The sequence below is a fragment of the Candoia aspera genome, chromosome 1 (assembly GCF_035149785.1).
Source record: "Candoia aspera isolate rCanAsp1 chromosome 1, rCanAsp1.hap2, whole genome shotgun sequence".
NCBI lineage: Eukaryota > Metazoa > Chordata > Lepidosauria > Squamata > Boidae > Candoia > Candoia aspera.
Window position 1 is genome coordinate 46,267,316 of NC_086153.1, and position 23,530 is coordinate 46,290,845.

A 23,530-nucleotide genomic window follows, 5' to 3' on the forward strand; every position below is an offset into this window, starting at 1 on the left:
GAATATGATCTGTCCTCAGGAGATAATTAAGTTCTCTCCCCCAAGCCGTGTGATATTCCTCTTTTTAAAATTATTTCAGTATATGTTTGCAAAATACAGGGCTACCCTAAGCTTGCTACACTTCTCCAGCATCAACAACAGCACTTCCTATCCCTAATCCTAATATAATACATAGGCATTCACACCTGGTCACCTGTAGGGCAGCACTTCCGGTCAAAGCCAAGGTCTCACAAATTAATGTATTTATTTATTTACACGTTTTTTAAAAATACACAAAAAGGTCCACAACTACAAAAAATACACACTGTAAACCAAAAAAAGACAGAACATAATAACAAGCAAAACAGAAAAAAGGAAAAAAAACCTGAACAATCTAGGCATATTACCTGTATATCGAGTATGAAACGTTATATGAAAATTTCAAATGAGAAAACAAGAAAAACGGTTGTAAAATATCATGAAATCTGTGCCAAACTGAAATGTATTGCATCATTATTTGATTAGTGGGGGAAAACTGACTCTCAAAAATGGATAAATTACACATGTCCTGAATCTAGTCTTTAATATCTGAAATACAGTGATTCTCCAATTTCTCAAAATGATTCTCTTAACAATTCCTCACACTTTGAAAGCCATCATATTCCATATTTTTGGAACATAATTCCACATAACATTAACATTAATGTTAATATTAAGAGATTTCCCAGTAAATCTTTTTTTTTTAATCTGTTCAATTGTGTCCGATTCTCAGAGACTGCCTGGACAAGTCCCTACAGTTTTCTTGGTGAGGTTTTTCAGAAGTGGTTTGCCATTGCCTCCTTCCTAGGGCTGAGAGTGTGTGCCTGGCCCAAAGTCACCCAGCTGGGTTCATGCCTAAGGCAGGACTAGAACTCAGTCTCCCAGTTTCTACCCTGATGCCTTAACCACTACACCAAACTGGCTCTCAAATCTACGTATATTTATTAAAATATGATTCCAAAAAGATGCCAATAACTCAAAAATCATATAGGTTAATGACCCCTCAATTTTGTTTTTACATCACCAGCAGAGAAAATCTGACATCCATCCTTTCAAATACAATATTTGGGGCATCCAACAGAATCATCACCATGCCTCCTACCACATCATGGCATCAAGGCTAACAGAACACTTGGCAAACAAGTGGGCAAATTTCACAGAGGGCTGCATCCCCATCTTTACCCAACCATCTCTTTGTGATGCAAACTAGGCCTATATGGTCATCCATTACAGATACCTTTTCATCACTGACCCTCCACCAAACATGTCTACAACACCAGGTATTACCAAGGTAGTATCACAGCTGTCTTTCTCTGTCAATGCTCTTTAGCAATTGTCTCCATTGCCTGCTGAGTGCCATTCGACAATATCAGGCCTTATGTTATTTCCCAAATATGTCTTCTTCTTTTCCACCAGTATATGTAATCCCATTCAGCAGTCCATTCCTTCATCCGACAGATCTCTTCTTCTATCAACCACCTATCCACAATACCTAAAATCCTACCTTACCTACCTACTATCTACTCATTCCAGTTGAAAAATAAATCCCACTTTAAGGTCCACCACTTTCACACTAATGGTGTGCTACAACAGGCACTATCCTAAACAACAACTATTTTTACTTATTAACTCACCTGTTAGCCACTGATTCTTTTAGGAATAAAGAAGCAGAAAGGGCTCCCAACCCAACAGGACCTTTTCCAGCTTGAACAACAAGTTTTCTTACTCTCTGACAGTCTCAAGTACTTCCTTCCTTGTTCTTTGGCCCCAATTCCTAATTTCTGGTTCCTGCTCGTTACAGACAGCTGCTTACATCCATGGGCCCCAAAGAAAAGTACTTTTCTAAAGAATATCTCAGCCACTTTTAGCTTCTTCTTTGGGGTCTATGGATAAGTGCTGTTCTAGAGAAGTTACCATTGTTTCCTAAAAGATATCCTCAAAATCACTACAGATCATTTATTTATGTAATATACAGTTTGTGCTCGCCTTTTAGTGCTTATGCACAAGTCAGGATTAGTGAACAGTCAAGATCAATAAAATGTTACAGCATTATCAGAGCCAAAGGCCGGGGCGGGGGAGATACATTTTAAAAGGCAGTTATTCACCTGTAAAATTCGATATCCAGGTGATTTTTTAAAAAAAGTCAAAGCCTACTTCAGAATATATAGTGCTGTATATCGAATAAACTAAGATAGGCTTTGAATATTTGAAGCTCTGTATGGAAAGTTCAGCCGCGTATCAAAGAAAGCTTTGTTTGAGCTGAAGAACAGTCAAGGCAACCAATCCTCACTCACCATCACAAGAGAGTGCCTGAATGAAAAAAACAGATTTTTAAAAGGTTTGTTCTCTTCAACACTTAAGGCATATACTATTCACAGCTGTGAATGTGTCTCTTCAAGACAGAACTTAATTTTCAAAAGAACTCAAACTTACGTTGATGCCTTTCAATTATCAAGTATTTTTAATCCTCTGCATCACAAAAACCCTAGTGATGTTTGTCCCAGAAATGAGCCAAATTGATTGAAACCAAGGCTGATTGTACTAATGCACTAGCAATTTACTTTGCAATTTCTAGGCCTGATCTTACTTAATCAATGGCAGAGCATATTTTTCCTAAAAGCTAACTAAAAGACACATATAAAAATATTTACTAGAATTCATAATCTTATTGAACACGTAATAGTATTTGTTTCCGTAACTGGAAATCAAATTATATGGCAGGAGTGGACAATTTGCAACCCACAAATCCCGTTTTTGTGGTATGTGGAATCCCATCTAACTGCATCACTGAATTTCAGTTTCCGATCGTTTCAGCTATGAAAACACAGGAAACCTGTAGTATTAGCCTAGCCTGGTTTCAAAAAATCAAAACGATCCACCACCAACAAACTAGGAGACCTCACCGGAGGCTCCATTTTCGCTTTCCCAATCTTGCTCTCATATGTGACATACATCCACTTCTCTTGATATTGTTATCTTACCCACCACAGTCCACAGCTACAATAAAAACTACCGAAGTGAGGCCCACAGTTAAAAAAAAGGTGCCCACCCCATTGCATGTATCTTCACCCTAGATGCAGATTGGGAAGAAAGTATATATTTGTGAACTGCATAAAACCAGTGAAGCAGTTTTGGCAAAAGCTATGGAATATGCTGAGAGCTGAAGACCAGCAAAAAGCGTACATCTGTTTTCTGGTACTTCTAGTAAACAGTTATAAATAATCTCAGAAAGCTGAGCAGATTCTGCCTAGACAAAGTCTGAAACATTTAATGAACTTGTGAAATTCCTCAAGGCTCACTTCACACTAATACTGTCAGTCACTGACTGTGTGACAATTAAAATTCTACAAAAAAGCATTCAGTAATCTAGAGTGCAGTGTAATCTTTTTCAATATTGCAAATTTGGGGAATTCCTAACTTAACAAGATGAAGGGATCATCTTGAATGTGGGAGTTATGATTAAATACTCCAATACAGGCTTTTGTCTGAGCTAAATGTGAGATTTGTGGTCGCTCAGAAAATCAAGGAAGGAATAACTAATGTAAATGAAGCAGATTGAACATGAAGCAGATTGAACAGTGGACAACAGAGTCAGCAGAAATTAAGAAATGCATCCTCATAATTTCTGCAGATAGACGCAGGTATACTAAGCCTCTTCAGGTTGCAGAGGGTTGTATCAGTGCTCTGTGAACAGATTTAGAGATATGGAATGCAGATTTTGTTTAAAAAGAAGTTGTACATGAACTTGACTGATAATGAAGACCAGCAGGTGTATCACATTCAGAATCTCTGTAACAAGGAACCTCTGCAACAGTGTTCATTAATTGTCGTAAGAATGAGATGGAAGTCAGTTCTGGACCTGCAGTAACCATAATAAAAAAGAATACTTTCTATTGCATCTTTTTACAGGAGTTTTCTCTGATCATGTTGATGCCATCATGTTTTCTCATAACTACAATTTTTAAAAAAAAGACTGCTATTGTACATACAGTTGTGCCCCCCTCCACCGGGAAGCTTTCAATCATCATTCAGAAAGGAAACTCAGAAATGACTTAAGGAGAAATTGGTTCAACATCCCAGGAGTTCACCCCATTACTACTGGTTAGGTAACATACGTTATTGACAGATTTCCCAAAGTACAGCATCCATATGCACTGCCTGAAGTTAATCAACTGCGTGATGTTCTTGCCAGAAGCAAAGTCTTTGCAAAAGTTGATCTAGCCCAAACATACCAACAAGTGACTGTTGATGATATTACAGCAGATGTCCAAACCATGATCACCCAAGATAGGACTATCCAAACTTAGGAATTTCAGTGAACCTTGAGCTTGAGGATTTTGTGGATAGGAGCCTTACCCAAGTTGTCACAATTGCATCCCATCATCACAAAGAATGGTCAGCTGAACAAATGAGGCACCCAACCAAAGATTCCCTGAAGCAGATTGTCAGAGAAGCCTGACCACCATCAGTTTTGCCAGATTCCTACTTGCGCACTATGTTTCTCCTTGCTCAACAATAAGAAGTGATTCTTTCTAAGTGACTTGCAAAGCACTAATGGCTAACACCTGTCCAGATTTAATTAAGGACTTACAAGGTAAATATGAACATGTTCTAGATACTGTTCTATTAGCACTAGTCTGTTATTTATATTACAATAATGAGTTTTTGCAAAAAAAAATGATCTGGACCTATCCACTATTACAGAAATCACTGGACCTGTGTCATACAAGGTTCAATGTGCAGATGGGCCAGCACAGCACCATCAAATTGATAAACTAAGAAGATATTTTCTCAGAGCAGACTGGTAGCCCCCAGAAGCATCTTCCTCATTTATATGGAAGTGAAATCTCTGTGAAACTAGCAGAGCTAGTGCAGGGTAACCCAGGTTATTGTTCTGTACTTACAGCAGCTGCAGAAGCAAATTCCCTGGAATTTCTACATCCACCAGTCAAATCCAGAGGCCATTTTGTAAAAGGGTTCTCCCTCACTGGACAAAGCACTACGTTAGCTAAGGATGGAGGGATGTTACGTATTCAAGGTTCCTAGTTATTATTAAGAGCCAAGCTAAGGCAAAGAGGAAACAAAAGAGAAAGAACCACCTTTCTGAGAACCTGTTTTATAAAACTTGTCCGATCAGGTTTTTTGAGCCCTAACCACCATTAGCCATCGTGACCTGATGTCCTTCTAATTTGAAGTGCTGCACACTGGATTCAAGAGCCCCTGCTCACATGCTTTATAGCCTAAATCCTGTAAACAACCACCCAGAGTCATTTTCAAGATGGGAGGTGGAAAAATATGATAAAAAAATATAAATAAAATAAATAAACAAGTTCTCCCAACGGCATATAGTTGGGCAAGATCTCATTCCTGATCTGATGTCTGCTGAAAAGCAGAGATGGGCGTGATCTTTTTCATTCTGCATGATTGACTTTTCGGTCTACATACCAGCAGAGAACAATGACAAACCAAAGGCAATTTTGTCAGACTTCAGATTCTACCCCATTGGTGCACACACATGTATGTATACTCATTCACAGATTTAAACATACATCCCTGAAGATTCTCTTTGTGCATTGGATCAAATGCAGAATTCTTTCATTTAATACAGGGATTCCCAATCCCCCAAACACTTATTATCTCTCAAAGGACAAATGCAGCTATCTCTTTAGGCCATCCAAGCAAAAGGAAGGCAGGAGATAATTATTTGCAGATCACCTGCTCCTCACTGGTAGCAGTATTGTTTCCAGCCCCGTTGCTTTGCTGCTCTGTGAACTGTTAGCCACAAGCTGTTTAGTTCTTTATTTACAGTTCAGCGTCACCTCACACCCTTGGAGTGACACGTAAGATCAAATGAGGCTGACAGCAAGGGTTGCACTGTATCAGGCAAATGTTCGCTGTCAGAGACAAATCAACTGGACAAAAAAAACCACAATTCCACCTTTTGTATACTCAGTATGATTTCAGCATGGTTTTGGCAAGCACCTGCAGAAAACAGTTATACTCCATCCTTGACCTTGAATGCAAAATTCATCTGAGATCACTAGTAACAGCATCCTGTAATGCTCAGCATTTCACTGCCTTTTCCTGAGACTGGAGGCCACTGCCTCACCCATTGCCCTGTTGCTGAACCCTCTTCAGAGTTACAGTACATCTTACTTTGTCTTGCTAATAAAAACACTGATTATATCATCTCTCATCTCAAGGGATGTATGTATCTTGCAACAGGCAGAAAGAACCAATTATCACTTGCTTGTTTCTTCTTCCTGGGAAGCTTTGGACAAATCTATAGTTCAATCTAATACCAGCTTTGTCCTTAGAGATCCCAATTTCCATGGCTGCAGCCACTCAACACTCCACCAAAAAGTGCAGGGGCAAATGTGGCTTAAATATAAGCCAGTGTTTTTTCCTCCTCACCCCATTTTTCCTGATTTTTTAATCATCTTGACTGAGGAAGCGTTCCTGAGAGCTTGACCAGTTACAGTTATGGTATATACTTTCCATTCATTTAATTAAGGTATTTCCCAATATGGATTTGGGATATATTTTTCCCATGGGCAATAGAACAGTAAGTGCTCTTTAACAACTTCTAAGATGGAGTGGGATGCACTCTGAATTGCCCTGTCCCTTGCATCAGCAAATACAGCATGAAGACCTGCATGAATATCACGTGATATTGTTTCACTGGAGTCTCATAAGCGCTAGAGCCCTTTTTTACTTTTTAAAGGAAAATAAATTCTTTCGTGGATGTCTCCCCTTCCCACAACCCCATCTAACAGTGACTTATCTGTGCTTTTCTATCCAGACACTCTAAAAGAAAACTCCAGTTTGTCAGCACAAGTGTAGGTATGTTTCTGTTCACAAAACAGATTGCTTTGTATTTGATTTAGTATTTCTATTTCCATCATCATCATTATTTACAATAAATGACAGGAAAGGCTGCAATGGCTAAATATATGTACTACATACAAAAAGCCCTGATTTAAGTTGCCAGTACTTTCAGGCACAGCTTGTCATGTTCGCCGTTTCAATGTCTTTGATACATCGTAACGTTTCGCATGTCATTAGCTGGATGCGTGTTTCATCTTTCTCGGGAGGATGGGAGTATTTATCTTTTGGCTTTGCTCTGGAATGTATTTGCATTATCTACTGCGTTCAAGGTTACTTTCCCAGGCTAGCAGCTCTGACGATTGCTAGCACCTGTGACGAGCGGGGCTGTTACGAGGGAGGCGGGATACGTTTGCACCAAGGGTTTAAGTTTGTATTTGGCGCGCTTTTGCTCATTCTCAGCTTTCTCTGTATTTGCCCTAAGTTCCTTAATAAATCAGATTTCATATAGCAGCCTCTTGTGAGTCTGAGTATTTGGGCTGGGGCAATCATTACATAAAGCTGAGAATCTAAGATCCCAACTCCGCTGGCCCCTGTCCAGGAAAAGACAAGTTGTCTAACCCTGTGAGGGAGAGCGCCAGCGATGACCGAACCCGACATCGTGATGATGGAAGAAGGGGAACCGGACTCGACCGTGAGGCGACCCGACCGACCGTCCCAAGTGGGGGAGCTGTCAGCCATCCTAGAAGAGGCGAGCTCCGAGTCAGAGGGTGAAGCCGGGGGCATGAAAACTGCCCCGGAGACTACCGTAACTTCTCCGGGTGAGCTGGTCACCTGGGATGAGACCCAAGGGGATGTCTCGGTGGCGGGGGGCCCATCCTGAAGGCAGAGATACCCATTATCCCCCACAGTGGTTCAGGTGCAGCCAAGAGAAGGCTCCCCCACCCCAGATCGTATCCGAGTGCTGGAGTCAAAAATGGACTCGTTGGAAACTATACTGAAGCAGCTGAGTTTAGATGTGACCTCGTTGAGAGAAACCCGGGAAGGATCAAGCCAACGGCATTCGACCCCTTCGTCCCATGGGCAGTCCCCGGAGCGGCGACGGACGGCGCGGATGCGCGAGGGGGACCAGACGGTCCAGATGGAAATAGCAGCATCGCCGGTGCGGCCGCCCCCGGGCCCCGCACCGCCACTAGCCCGGGAAGCGCAAACCCCTGTAGCCCCGGTGGCGGGGCGCAGCCCGGCGGGGGGCGGGATGAGAGACTTCCCTGTCAAGTTTGATGGGGACCCGACCAAACTCTCATTTTTCCTGATGAATGCTAAAGCCTACATGGAAGAATGGGGGTCGCTTTTTCAATCGGAAAAGGCAAAGATCATCACCATTGCCACCAAACTGAAAGGGAGGGCGGCAGACTGGTATGTCCAGATGTGCCAGTCGGAAGCGCCTGAACTGGAGAAATTCAACGAGTTTCTCTGGGCATTGAGGCAACACTTTGAGGATCCCCTGGCGAAAGAGAGGGCAAAGCGAGCTCTGAAAGAACTTAAGCAGGGGTCAAGATCCGTGGCTGATTATGCGCTAGAGTTTAAAGCGCTTGCGGGGAAGGTGGATGACTGGTCCCAAGCCACCATCATCGAGTTATTCAAGGACGGCCTGAACACAGAGATGCTGCGCTGGTCCTTGGGGAGGGACGACCCCTATACGCTGTACGAATGGATCCAGCTGGCGGGAAGGGCTGAGCATGCCCATGAGATCTTCACCCATCGAAAGACCGCCAAATCGGGGCGGGAGGTGAAGCCCAGTCACCCACCGAGCACCGGGGGGTGACCAGGACAACGACCCTGGGACGAGGAGCGAGAGAAGCGGTATGCAAAAGGCCTGTGTCTGCGATGTGGTAAGGAGGGGCATCAAGTGGCAGCGTGCCCGAAGGCAAAGGGAGAGGAACGGCTCGGCAAGCCGCCGACGAAGTCCCCTGCCCTGCCGAGGAAGCAGAAAGCCGCGGTGGCTGAAAGCGAGGGAGATGATGTGATGTTCTACGAGGATGAGGGTGAGCCCGAACTACTGCAGCTGGCGGGAAACGCCAGCCACCTGCTTTAAAGGGCGCCGCAGGGCAGGTGGTGGAAGAAGGGCGCGAGCCTTCATCGGTGAGTGGCAGTTACCGCATTCTCATGGTGAAGTTGAAGTTGGGCTCCCGATCCAAGACTGTAGAAGTATGGGCCATGATTGACTCGGGGTGTTCCCGGTGTCTAATGCACCCCGATGTGGTAGCGGCTCTGGAGCTACCTACTTTCCCTTTACAGCGACCCATCGCCTTTACACAGCTGGATGGGTCCATGGCAGGGGGCAAACCGGTCACCCATTTCACAGGGCGGGTAGCCTTGCAGCTGGGCAGCCATCGGGAAGGTTTGTCTTTTGTCGTGGCTCCAGTAGGGGGTCCCCTGGTGGTGTTGGGGGTGCCCTGGTTGGTTCAGCAGAATCCCCAAATAAACTGGGTCTACCGGACTATCACGTTTAGGGATGGGTTTTACCAAGCGACAGAAGGGAAGGGTGCCCCAGAGGAGATGGTGGGGGTTGCGGCAGCTGCGACTCCGCATTTCCCGGCCCCTCCTCTGGAAGGCTTGCCGCCAGAGTACCGGATGTTTGCTGATGTGTTTGGCGAAAAGGAAGCAGATCAATTGCCCCCTCATCGTAAAACGGATTGTGCCATTGAACTGGTGCCCAACACCCAATTGCCCAAGCCAAAGATTTATTCCATGACACAAAAGGAACTGACTCTGTTGAGAGACTTTTTGGACAAAAATTTGGCGCGCGGATTCATTGAGCCAGCGAATTCACCAGTGGGGGTGCCGGTTCTCTTTCGCCCAAAAATGGATGGGACATTGAGACTTTGTACCGATTTCCGCGGATTAAATGCCGTCTCAGTTTCCAATAAATATCCTCTGCCATTGATCAAGGACATGTTGTCACATCTGGCTAAGGGAAAAATCTTCTCTAAACTCGATTTAAGAGAAGCCTATTATCGTGTACGAATCAAGGAGGGCGATGAGTGGAAAACTGCCTTCAATTGCCCGCTGGGTGCATTCCAGTATAAGGTGTTACCTTTTGGTTTGGCCGGGGCCCCTGGGGTATTTATGCAATTGATCAATGAAGTACTGCATGAGCATCTGTTTAAGGGGGTATTGGTGTATTTGGATGATGTATTGATTTACACTGAAACCATGGAAGAGCATGTCTCTCTGGTGAAAAGGGTGCTGAGTAAACTCAGATCACCAGAATTGTATGCCAAACTGTCTAAATGTGCATTTCACCAGACGCAAATTGACTATTTGGGGTATAGAATTTCAGATAAAGGCATTGAAATGGACCCTGCTAAGGTGCAGGCTATCATGGACTGGGAAAGTCCCTGCACCCGCAGGCAACTTCAAAGTTTCCTGGGGTTCAGTAACTACTACAGATTATTCATAAGGGGATTCGCTGAAATTGCCTTGCCACTAACCGAATTGCTCCGAACCAAGGGTTTGGGAGACACTCGAAGAGTAAAGAATCCAGGGGCGCTGCTGCGCTGGACGCCTGCTTGTCAAACGGCGTTTGAGCGGCTCAAGGCAGCTTTTATCAAAGAGCCAATTTTGCAACACCCCGATCCCTTGAAACCTTTTGTGGTTCAGGCTGATGCCTCCGATTATTCCATTGGGGCATTGTTGATGCAACAAGATGGGACAGGATGCCTCAAGCCATGTGCCTACCTGTCCCGCAAATTCTCCGAGACTGAGCGACGTTGGCATGTATGGGAGAAAGAGGCATTCGCAGTAAAAGCCGTGTTAGAAGCTTGGCGGCATCTGTTAGAGGGGGCGAATCATCCCTTTGAGGTGTGCACTGACCATAAAAATTTGGAGGCTCTTAGCACCCCTCGAAAACTGAGCCCGAAACAAGTCCGTTGGGCTCAATTTTTTAATCGGTTCAATTTTCAATTGAAGTTTATTCCGGGGAAAAAGAATTTCCTGGCTGATGCGTTGTCAAGGCAACCTCAGGACTCTGGGGCAGCGCCAGAGGTGGTTAGCACCCTGTGGACGGCGCCCCAATTGGGTATGCAGGCTGTGACGCGTAGCCAAATGCGCGCGCAGCAGCCACCCGCTGCAGACGCCGCCCAGCCGAGCGCTTTGTCAATTCCTTCCCAGTTGCAACAAAAGTTTCTAAAAGAGCTGAAAACTGATACTTGGTTGCTTGCAAATAAAGACAATGTTACTTTTGACCAAGGCTTCGCTTGGAAATCTAACCCCTCTACGTCCCTGAAAGCCTAAGAAAAGAGGTGTTATTACGTTCACACGATGACAAACTAGCGGGTCACTTCGGGTTTGTTAAAACCTTACACTTGTTCGCAGGCAGTTCTGGTGGCCCACATTACGCAAAGATGTCAAGGACTATATTGCCTCCTCACTGTTTGTGCGATGTCTAAGCGCAAGGTGGGGAAGCCTCAGGGGCTGCTGCAGCCTGTGGCTGCCCCTTCTTGCCCCTGGGATGAAATTTCCATGGACTTTATTGTTGAATTACCACCCAGTCAACGCAAAACTGTCATTTGGGTGGTCAAAGACTATTTCTCAAAACAAGCCCACTTCATCCCTTGCGTGTCCATTCCGTCGGCACGTCAATTGGCCCGCCTATTTCTGGTACACATGTACAGGCTACACGGATGTCCCTCCCGCTTGATTTCGGACAGGGGCACACAATTTACCTCACAATTTTGGTGGGCGTTCCTCAAATTGTTAGGAACGAAGCAAGCCCTGTCCACGGCGTGGCATCCCCAGACGGACGGGGCCACAGAGGCTTTAAATTCTACTCTGGAGCAGTACCTTCGAGCTTTTGTGAATTACCAGCAGGACAACTGGGTAGACCTCCTCCCTTTTGCTGAAGTGGCTTACAACAATGCGGTTCATCAAAGCACCGGCCAAACCCCATTTCGTGTTGCCCAAGGCAAAGACTTTGTACCTATCCCGGATCTACCGCAACCTCCAGGCGGATCAACCACTCCGGGTGATTGGGCAACGCAACTGGCAGACTCCTGGCCGATGATTCAAAAGGCACTAGCTGATGCACAATTGGATTATAAACAGTATGCTGATCGGAAGCGTGCCCCTCAGCCGGCATTTCAAGTCGGGGACTCGGTTTACCTTTCCACTAAGTTCATAAAGTCCTCACAACCTTCCAAGAAACTGGCTCCTAAATTTGTGGGTCCTTTCCCAATTACCGCTCAAATTAACCCTGTGACTTTTAAACTTGACTTGCCTCATAACCTCAAACGCTTACACCCTGTTTTTCATTGCAGTTTGCTCAAACCGACTATTCGTTCTGACCGCTGGCATCGCCAACCTCCACCTCCAACCCCCATCATGATTGACGGTCAGCAACACTTTGAAGTTAAAGAAATTTTGGACTCTAGACGCCTTCGCAATACTCTGCAATACTTAGTTCGTTGGAAGCATTTCCCTCATCCGGAGTGGGTCGCTGAACCAGATGTGGCTTCCCCTGTCCTAGTTGCCCGTTTCCACTCTGCTTATCCCGCTAAGCTGGGTCCCTAGGGGTATTTTTAGGGGGGCGGTATGTCATGTTCGCCGTTTCAATGTCTTTGATACATCGTAACGTTTCGCATGTCATTAGCTGGATGCGTGTTTCATCTTTCTCGGGAGGATGGGAGTATTTATCTTTTGGCTTTGCTCTGGAATGTATTTGCATTATCTACTGCGTTCAAGGTTACTTTCCCAGGCTAGCAGCTCTGACGATTGCTAGCACCTGTGACGAGCGGGGCTGTTACGAGGGAGGCGGGATACGTTTGCACCAAGGGTTTAAGTTTGTATTTGGCGCGCTTTTGCTCATTCTCAGCTTTCTCTGTATTTGCCCTAAGTTCCTTAATAAATCAGATTTCATATAGCAGCCTCTTGTGAGTCTGAGTATTTGGGCTGGGGCAATCATTACACAGCTGGAAATAGATTTCATTGTGAAACCTTGGAAAGCTGCTGCCCACCTAAGTAAGTAATATCCTAGATGGACCAATAATCTGACTCAATAAATGCAGCTTCCTGAACACTTTTATTTTAAAATCAAATTCCCAGTTTCCTGAGTTACATATGCTTAATATTGCGTCAAATACACACCAATCAATAAAAAGAACAATTAAAAATGCCAATTCCATTTAAAAATTCTTTATAATCCCAAAATTCTTTTTGAAATGCTGGGGCAAGCAGGAATGCTTTAATTTGGTGCTGAAAAGAGTACAAGATCAAAAGGAGTCTTCCCTGGATGTATAGGACTTCAATCCCCAAAATTCTAGCTGACATTTACTTTTAGAGTTATATAAACCAGAATTTTTAAACCATTGTTTGTTGAATAAGTCATAGTGGCCTAGTTTACACATCAAGCTAAGACACAATAGGTCAATTCACACATCATTTTATTGATTGATTAATTTAATTTGTATAGCTAATTGTACTAAGTTAAAACCAATCAAACTACATTACTGGGTGAAGCTAGTCTATATTCCTTCCAAAAATTGAGGATTTCTTAGCCACTACACATTGCACCTTTTAAAAGCAATGCCTGATACAACATAACATAACACAACAATATATATGTATTTGTTTCACATATTCAAAGAGTGCTCTTCAACGTTACCTCCCACAAAACTTTTAACATAAAGTCTGAAATATTTTTTTAAAAAAACTCTTAAGTTGGTGGTGCTTTTAGTCTTGACTCTCTGACAAACCCCCTTTTCCCATTCTGACTTCACACTTAAAAAAGCAGCAGGCTTCAGAATAACCCCTCTCTGAGAAACAGCCCAACAGGAAAAAAAAATTACATGGCTCTTGTCAGAGACAAGAATTTAATTAGATGTAATTCAAATCCTAATGAGGTTAATTGCAGCATGCCAGCATCACCAATTAACTCAGAGCTGCCAACCTTGTTGCAATGCTTACAATTAACTGCATACCACATTCAGTCCTCCGGCAAAACCCAGGAAAGAACTAACACTTTTCTCCAATAATTAGGCAGGGTCAGCAAAGTCAAGAAAGTCTGGTAAGTTAAAAGCAAGAAAGAGAAAAAGGTGAGAGAGAAGTGGCCAGGTGGGCAGTTTGAGATGGAACTGCCTACAACAAAACAGCCAATTTTCAGAAGCAAAAAATTCCTTCCTTCCTTCCTTCCTTCCTTCCTTCCTTCCTTCCTTGGCTAGGAAAAACAAGCTCCCACTTCTACCCATAAACTCTCCCCTCAGATGCAGCCTTTTTGCCTTTGAAATTCAGGAGCACTATTTCTAGGTCATGCTCCAGGTTCCCTACCCATCTACACCTTGTTCTCACCTGGATCCCGCAACTAGCAGAGCTAGCCTTGATGTTGGTTCTACACCCTCTTTCTCAGCCTGGCCCTGTGCCTCTGACAGCTGGCAGTCATCAGCCCATGAAACCTGAGCATCTCACTACCAACCCCTTGGCAGTTAACAGTGTTATCAATATCAGGGTAACTTCTAACCCTGATATTCTTCTTCTTTTCCACCTGAGATTTATCAAATGCACAGCTGAGCCTTGGACAACAATCTGGACAAGTCAAAACTTGGGAAACTGAAATTAAAATTAAACAGCAATGAGAATCAGGTAGCAAATCAGAACTACAGCTTAAAACAAGCCACAACTCCAGCAGAATTAGTCAAAGGAGACCCTGCTGCAAAAAATACTCTTATCCCAAAGGACCAGTAGCCAACCTCATGCATGGAATCTGAGAGGTTCTTTGCTAAGAATCTTCAAGTAGTCCTTTATGTTCCACTGAAAAGATGGAGTTTTCCCCTTCATCAGACAAAGCAGCAATCCGCAGTTCTTGCCATGGATGGATTGTCTTTACTTGAAAATAAAAGCTATGGGTAAGGGGATTGTGCTCAGGACTGCAGTGATATTGTACCACCCATCTGGAACCCTGCCTCACAATCCCAGTGAAAATTGTCTCCCCACAATGCTTATGCTTCCAGAGGGGAACCTTCTATTCACACTTCATAGATACTCGGAATGTTTGTATCTCACCATGGACATCTCCAGTGACATTCAGGATTTCGAGAAGATGGGAAAAAATCTGCAGCCTGAGTCTTTCTGGCTCTAGTTATTTAGTGCAAGATTCCAGATGCATGTTTTTGAACTTAGACCAGCTTTCTTATATCTTCATTCTGAAGCAAGGGGGGGAAATCCACATTCTTTCCACTTCAGCCTTTGTAAGTAGAAGCCTTATAAATGATTTGCCTTCCCAGTTTATTTTTCCAGTGAAAAACTCTGGGAGCCTTAACAAAAAGTTTCTATGTATTGATGTATCTAAGTAGACACTAGGTTTCTGCAAAAGCAAAGATAGTACTACAAAATGCAAAAAACCTAGCTCTCTAGAGAAGGCTCTGGTGCTAGGAAAGGTAGAAGGAAAGAGAAGACAACAACCAGTTACAATGGTAATGGTTGCACCACTGGAAGACCTGAAGGACCAGGTTGGGGACAGATCCTCCTGGAGAAAATCTATGTGCTTGCTAAGTCAACACTGACCTGATGGCACATAATCATATTAATAAGCCTGTACAATGACTGGGTTCAATTGTTTTTGCTTAGTATGTTGTTTGTGTCCAGAAATATTTTATAAACCATGATTTATGTCTTAGAGTGTTGTAATAGTGGTTTATTTAATAAACCATAATTAAACAAATATGGCTGAGTATAATGAATAAATCCATTAACTGTCTCACCAGCCGTAGCTATTTACCATACAGTGCAATGCTGCATATGTCATTCTGTTCAGCAGAATTTATTTTCAGATAAGAAACCATAGGAATGTTACCTTAGCCCGGAGTAATCATCATTCATTCACTCATCAGTCCTGCTCAGTCACTGCAACTATATGGCCATGTGGACTGGCAAAACATGATTAAGATTTCCCAAAGCTAATGGCTCTTTAATTTTCTTTTTGCTTCTTGTTCCCTGGCAGAGATACTGAACAAGTCCTTCACGTGTCTAGCTGGACTTAAGTTTTGTCATCCACTATTATTTGCCCCACTTCTTCAGCACCAATAATACATGAATTCAGATTAAGCATGCTCTTAAAATGACATCCCATGCTGTATATATCCATCATGTGTGTGCCTGTGTAACACTACAGCATGTGTGATGATCACACGTAAGGTGGCTACAATATATTTTTATTAAATTACAGAATTTGGCAAATGGAGGATGAGGAATTAGGTTCTATAACACTGAAAAAGTGTGGGAATGAGCTTTGTATTACCAGGTTATTATTCCAGAAAAATACCTTAGTTCAGCAACAAAATAAAAGCAGAATAAAATATTTTCAAGCAGCAGCATTTGTTTTTTATATATCTCTTTGCTTTATCCTGTATATATGGATGGAAAGTATGAAGTAACTTATCCCTCTACCTTTTGGGAACCCCAGGAGAGAAGGCACCATCTGTATCTCTGGGGAAATGCTGATCCAGAGGGCGGGGACCATGACAGAGAAGGCATGCTGCCTTGGTCCCATAAAATGACAACATTCAATAGAGAGGACTTGGAGCTCACCTATTTTGCCTAAGCATACTGGGCAGCCAGAAATGATTGAAGATAGGCAGTCCCTCAGGTATCCAGGCCTTAGGCCATGAAGAGCTTTATAGGTAATGACCAGCTCCTTGAATCATACCCAGAAGCCAACTGGCAACCAATACTACTCATGTAGCAGGGGTGACACACGGGGATACCGTGAAGTGGCCATTACTGCTCATGCTGCTGCATTTTGTACTTTTGGATGGTCTTCAAGGGCAGCTCTATGTAGAATGCATTGCAATACTCCAGTCATGAGGTGACCAGGGCATGAATAATAGTCTGTAGGGCCTTCCGATAGATGAAAGGGCACAACTAGTGCACAAGATGAACCTGTGCAAAAGCCCTCCTGGTCACAGCTGCCACCTACTCTTCCCATAGGAGCTGTGAAGGAGTCCCAAAGTGCATACCAGTCTCAAATGGGGAAGTGCTGCCCCATCCAAGACCAACAGTGAAAACAACCCTAACATGGGGGAGCCACAGCCACTCAGTCTTGTCAGGATTGAGTCTGTTCAGCCCCATCCAGAACCAAACAGCCTCCAGACACTGGATCATTACTTTGGCAGCTTTACCTATGCAGTCTGGGGTTGAGATGTACAGTTGAGTATCATCAGCATATTGATGACACTGAACCCCAAACCAACAAATGACCTCACCTAGTGGTTTCATATAAATATTAAACAGGAGAGGGAAGAGAGGTGAGCCCTGAGGCACCCAACACGTGAGGGACCATAGGCACAACCTCTCCCCCTGTCAACAATGATTGAGACTGACCACTGAGGTAAGAAGCAAACCACAGCAACACAGTGCCTCCCGCTCCCAAACACTACAGCTGGTCCAGAAGGATAGCATGGTCAATAGTATTGAAAGCCACCAAGAAATCATGGAGCACCAGGATAGATGCAACACCCCCATCCCGGCTCTGCCAAAGGTCATCAACAAGTGCAACCAATGCTGTCTCCATATGATACCCACTCTAAATATTCAATATGCAGACATTATTAATGGTCCTATATATTAGATACCTCTTTATGTGTGAATATGTATATATCTTCTTTTATGCAAAATAGCACATTTAAGATACCTTTTTGCACAGAGAGGTCCGTGGAGGGGTCCAAAAAGGCAAAATGGTGGTTGTAACTGCTCTTGAAGCCCTGCCCCTTGTTATTCTTGCAGAGTGCTGGAAAGCATTTGGCCCAGAGAGATCAGAAAAATCACACACCAGGCATTTCTATAAAAATAAATTTATTTACAGAAAGCACAAAAACATATTTACAGGCTTGTGCATTCACACACACTCAGAGAGGAGTGATCTTTTCACTTGGGCTGCAAGGCTAAAACCTAAAAAGTCCTGCAAGCTGCCTCCCCCTCAGACAATGCAACTATTAACACCTAAACTGAGGACAATTAAATTCGACCTCTTCACGCGGCCAGAATGATCTGTTACCATAGTAACCCTAATTTCTGTAGCAGAAAACAATATACCAACACTCCCCTTTTTATGCTATGGAATGAGATGCAGACCAATTTGCTTTGTTAACTCTGTACGTCTTGGTAGAGGAAAAGGTTTGGTTAAAACGTCAGCCATCATATCTTTTGATTCACAATATTTTAACATTATTTCCCCTTTGGCTATCATATCTTTGATATATTGATATCTAATATCGATATGTTTTGTCCTATTCTTGCAGGCTTCAGATTTTGCCATAGCAATGCAAGCTTGATTATCCTCATAAACAGTTATAGGCTGGTTCACTTCCATGCCTATGTCTTTTAACAACTGTTTAAACCATATAACCTCATTACAGGTTTGTGCTAGAGAATAAAACTCTGCTTCTGCAGTGGAAAAAGTAACAAGTGTTTGCTTTCTAGAATGCCAGCCTAAGCTTGGCCCAGCAAGTTGAATTAAAATCCCAGAAGTGGATTTCCTGTCACTGACATCTGCTCCCCAGTCAGAATCAGCAAAAGCCTGCAATTTCTCTGTTCCACATGCATTTAGCTTCAGGCAATAATTCTTTGTTCTTTGCAAATACCTCATTAACTGCTTCAATGCTGCTTTTCCAGTAGATGTAGGCTTCTCTACCTGTCTACTTCAAATGGCCACAGAATTTGAGATATCTGGGCGAGAGTGATTTGCAATGTACAGTAAACTTCCAATTGCAGATCTATATTTCTCTGCCTCAGTTGAGTTTCTTCTATATCTTTCTGAAAATCTGTTATCATCGGAGTAGACACTGCTTTACAGTCTTGCATATTAAAATCCTCTAGGAGCTTTTGAATTTTACTACGTTGGCTGAACAGAAAGCTACCATCCTTCTCCCTGTGTATTTCCAAGCCTAGGTAATTTGTTATTGTTCCAAGGCTTTTTAATGTGAAATGGCTTTTCATGCAGGCTTCAAAATCAAGCCTTTTTCTTTTGATGTGAACAGCAGCAAATCATCAACATAAATGCACAGATACATACAGCCTTGTTTGTCTGTCTTCATATATACACATGGATCTGCTTTTCCTTTTTCAAAACCAAAATTCTGCAGTTTTTCATCTAACTTTTGGTTCCAGGATCTAGCAGCTTGTTTTAACCCATAGATTGACTTCTGCAGTTCACAGACTAGATTCTCCCCTTTTTCATAGCCAGGGGGTTGCTGCATGTATAATTTGTGGTCTAAATCACCATAGAGAAATGCAGTTTGAATGTCATAGTGGTGAACTGACATTCCTTTGAGTGCAGCAATTTTTAACAGTAACCTAATTGATTCACCTTTAGTAACTGGTGCAAAAGTCTTGTCAAAGTCTAAATCTTTCCTTTGAGTGAACCCTTTTGCAACTAACCTTGCTTTATATTTTTGGATTTTGCCATCAGCATCCCTTTTCAGTTTGAAAACCCACCTGCAACCTAGACAGTGTTCATTGGGAGATAGATTTACCAGTTTCCATGTTTTATTTTCTTTCAAGGATGCTAACTCCTGTTGCATGGCAGAATGCCAATTTTGTGCAATCTCAGGCGGTAAAGCATTCACTTGTTCTAAAGACTCAGTTCTGTGAATATGTGAAAAGCCTTTACTGTTTCAGCCTGAAAACGTGATGGAGGAACACCTTTATTACTTCTCTGAGATCTGCGAGGTAATACAGGGCTTAAATTTTGACTCCTATCACTTTCCTGAGAAGCATCTGTCTCATCAGACAGATCTTCAGTTTGCTTTTCTGGTTTAATGTCCTCATCAGGCAAAAGATCACCATCAGCAAGTCCTTGCTGTTCTCTTGTGGTGGTCAGATCAACTGGAGAGCTAGAATTTAATCTCCCCCAGTTTTGTTCAGCAAAAGAAGCGCTTTTGCTAATTATTAATTTCTCTCCCACTATGAACCTGTAGCTCCTTTGGCTTTGTTCATAGCCAACAAAGATGGCTTTCTTTGTTGTGGGGCCTCCTTTCCTTCTCTGTTGTTTTGGAATATGAACCCATGCAGTACTACCAAACACTCAGGTGGTTTACCTTTGGTTTCACATCATAAAACAAATGGGATGGAGTGTCCTGAATCACAGAATTATACAATCTGTTTTGCACATAACAGGCAGTGGACATTGCCTCTCCCCAGTACATAAAAAATAAATGTGACTCTTTAAGCATGCATTCCATTGCATTTTGCAAGGTTCTGCCCTTTCTTTCAGCAACACCATTTTGCTGAGGGGTGAAGGGTTAGAAATAATTTGGTCTATCCCCTTTTCTGCTAGGAACCTTTTGAATTTGCGAGAAAGGTACTCTCCTCCTCTATCACATTGGAGTGCAGATACAGGCCTAGGGAATTTTCCATTTGCCCATGTCACAAAACTGTTAAATTTCTCAAATGCCTCATCTTTACATTTTAGGATGTAGATAAATGTGTATGTTAGAAACTTTATTACTGAAGTTATAAAAAGGATACATTTTTATGCAATGGAGTCCTTGGTGCTCTCTGAGCTTGGTTGTTTGCTTGCAGACGTTTCATTACCCAACTAGGTAACATCATCAGTGCGAGTGAGTGTGGGGTCTGCTCCCTGTTTATGTACAGAAGCTTGCCCTGCCAGTGTTGGTGGGGGTGTGGTTTTCTCCTTGGGAGTTTCTGGATTAGGGCATTGTTTTCTGATTTATAACTTCAGTAATAAAGTTTCTAAGAAAGGTAATGTGGCACTACATAAACTGGTCAGATCTCTGTCAAGCTTCCTAAAACTTTCAGAAAACATTGGAACCTGCAATCCAAAAAAACCCCCTACAGCTATGGACCACTACAGATTCAAATCTAGAGATAGATTATTGCAGCTTCATCACTACTTCGTTTCGTCATAAGGGTTCACTTTTAGAATTTTGGGCTTTTCTAGATGTAACTGGCAATAATTCTTTTGGCAAGCACATTTGCTTTCAATGATCTAGAAATTTTCCACAAGTTTTTTTTTATTCTGTTCCACTACTGAAACATCTCACGCATTGAATTAATTTTCAGCATAAGTTCTTTCATGATGTCTCTACCATTATCTGCTAATGCCCCCTTTTCTCTCTCTGTGAGTCATGAGATTCATCTTTCAAAGTAGCTTACACAGATAGCCTATTACTGCATTTGCAATGAATGAGGGAAAACACTTGAAATAATTTGTGATGCCATTTCATTAACAGGATACATCCACTGTTTTGCCCACTAGATAAAGGGAACTTGTTTTCCTAGTGGAAATGCCATAATTTGCATTCATCAGAACTATTCCCTCCAATGCTTTGAAGCCTTTGATTCAGTTCTATGCACATTTATTTAATAATATACATAAAGATGTATATTATTTGTCAATTGCCTTGATTTCACTGGAAATATCTTACGTGACATTATTGTATTTGACTTTCTGCTACACCACAGAAGCCTTCATGTTTCTTGAACAAGGAAATCTAACCATACTGGAATTGCACAAACAACTGATCTTCATGGACTCCAGTGAATTATTTCAGAGTTGTGTTATTTCACTTGTCAATGCTGATTAAAAGGCTGGAGTTGATATAGTAAGGGGTTGTCAGCCACAGAACATTGCCACAGAAACTGGAAAGGTCAGGATGATTATGAATTAAAGCAAACACATTTAATCGAGACAGATGTGTGCCTGGTTGTTTTATATATGGCACTGTTTGTTGAACAGACTATAGCGTGTTCCCAAGGGCACATTACAGGAACGGAGCCCAGAAATTCTATTGCTACCGCAATCTGTGTTAACAGGACAATCTGGACATTTTGTTTAATATTTTTTAAATGAAGAATTCTGTCTTCTGTGTATACATTTCCATCACCACTATCATTTCAAATAAGGTATATACAAGCTAAATATTTGCACATACAGACTCTTTAACAATATCCGAGGAGTTTTAAATTAATGTCAGTAAACTAAGACTCGCCCAACACATTTAGCAGTAACACAGATCAATTAACAATTTGCTGCTCTTTCAAGAAGCCCCAAATCTGTCTGAGGAGCTTGCTTCATGGTGTATAATCGTACAGCTAGCCCTTCAGTGCCATCATGGGCATGATTAATTCTAACAACTATCCTTCAGACCTTTTTTATCATATCAAGCCATATTTCCTGCTGTTTCAAAAGGTACAGCATAGCCATGGATGGAGAGTGGTTACTAGAATTAATTCTGCAATATTCCAAGATCAGCTTACCCTTGCCCCAATCTTCCCTGTCATTATTTCCTGTATGCTTACTAGATTCACATACTCTGATATCAACTGTCAGCCTGCCACATGGTAGGTCACAGATGCAAACCATAAACAAGCTGCCTGTCTTTTGTTGTTGTTTTCCTTGATCATATTCTTTATATAAAGATGGAAAAATGTTTCCTATAAAGTAGCATGGTTTAGCAATCCAATCTAGAAGAGAACATTTGTTCTGATGTATAAAATGTTGATTCAAAAACTGCTTTCCAAACATGAGACAAGATTTTCCATTCCACTTTTAAATATTAGGGTAGAATAGCTTTCCTCAGTTTTAGCTAACGGGAATTCTTAGAGTTGTACTCCAAAATTGTCTTGAGGGCTTTAGGCTGAAGAAGGCTAGCACAGAAAATGATACTAGACAAGTAGTATTAGTTAACTTAATGAAGCATGGAGAACATCTGTGCAATCGATCTGGTTGTACAGTGTGTTGGATTGGAGCTTACTGGGTAGTTTGGTTTGATTACTCAATATCTCGCAGTTCAATGGAGTTGTGAAAATAAAAAGGAGCCAACTATATATACTGCCTTGAACACTCAAAGAAAAACAGGATATAAATGCAACAGTATAAATACATAAACAAATGTAAACACCTGAATCTTACTTCTATAGGTCATTAGAGGAACCACAATATAAATCAATGAATAAGAATTCTTTTTACTTGGATTATGAGTCCTAAAGTATTAGAAGTGGCTTAATGAAAATGCTGCTATTTCTAAGCACTGATTAAAGCATAATGCAATAATTCTGCAGTAACGAAGTCCCACTGAACTCAATTAAGTTTGTTCTTAATAGATATGTATAGAATAGTGGTAAAACATATATAATAAAATGGAAAACATTAACAGATCTAACATAATCTAAACATTTTGGAAGGACACCATTATTTATTTCACAGTAAACACCACTTTAGTTTCTATTATAAACACAATTCAAAGTACTCTGTTATAAATGAGGTTTCAGAATATGCAAAATATCTGTGCCATATTCTATAGTATGTCTGCAGTCATTTTTCCAGTTGGAATATGAAGAATGCAAAGTGTTCACTTAAGAAGTGTATCTGGTAAGACCAATTCACATTACTCTCCACTTGGTTTCAAAAGATGGTACATTCAGCATGCAGCAAAATAAAACATTCACCATAAACTTCTCCTTGTTCATTACATGAGTCAACTGGGGGGAAAAGTACTGATTCCATATCATGGAGCGCTGGTAGTACAAAATGATGAATAATCAAAACCCACTGTTCCATGAAGGGAAGAGTGACTAAGATCCTGGGGGAAGGGGGAGGAAAAATTTAATACTCCCCTGTAGCTCCAACTTCTTGCTGTTCCAGGAGATCCCCCAGCAGACCTGGAGGGGGGAGGTC

General features: G+C 42.2%; 1 protein-coding gene across 1 annotated transcript in view; it reads right to left on the reverse strand.

Annotated features, from left to right (window-relative positions):
- Window positions 1-23,530, reverse strand: part of KCNH1 (potassium voltage-gated channel subfamily H member 1) — a 239,199-nt gene that overhangs the window by 143,060 nt on the left and 72,609 nt on the right. The gene's annotated exons all lie outside the window — the stretch shown is intronic.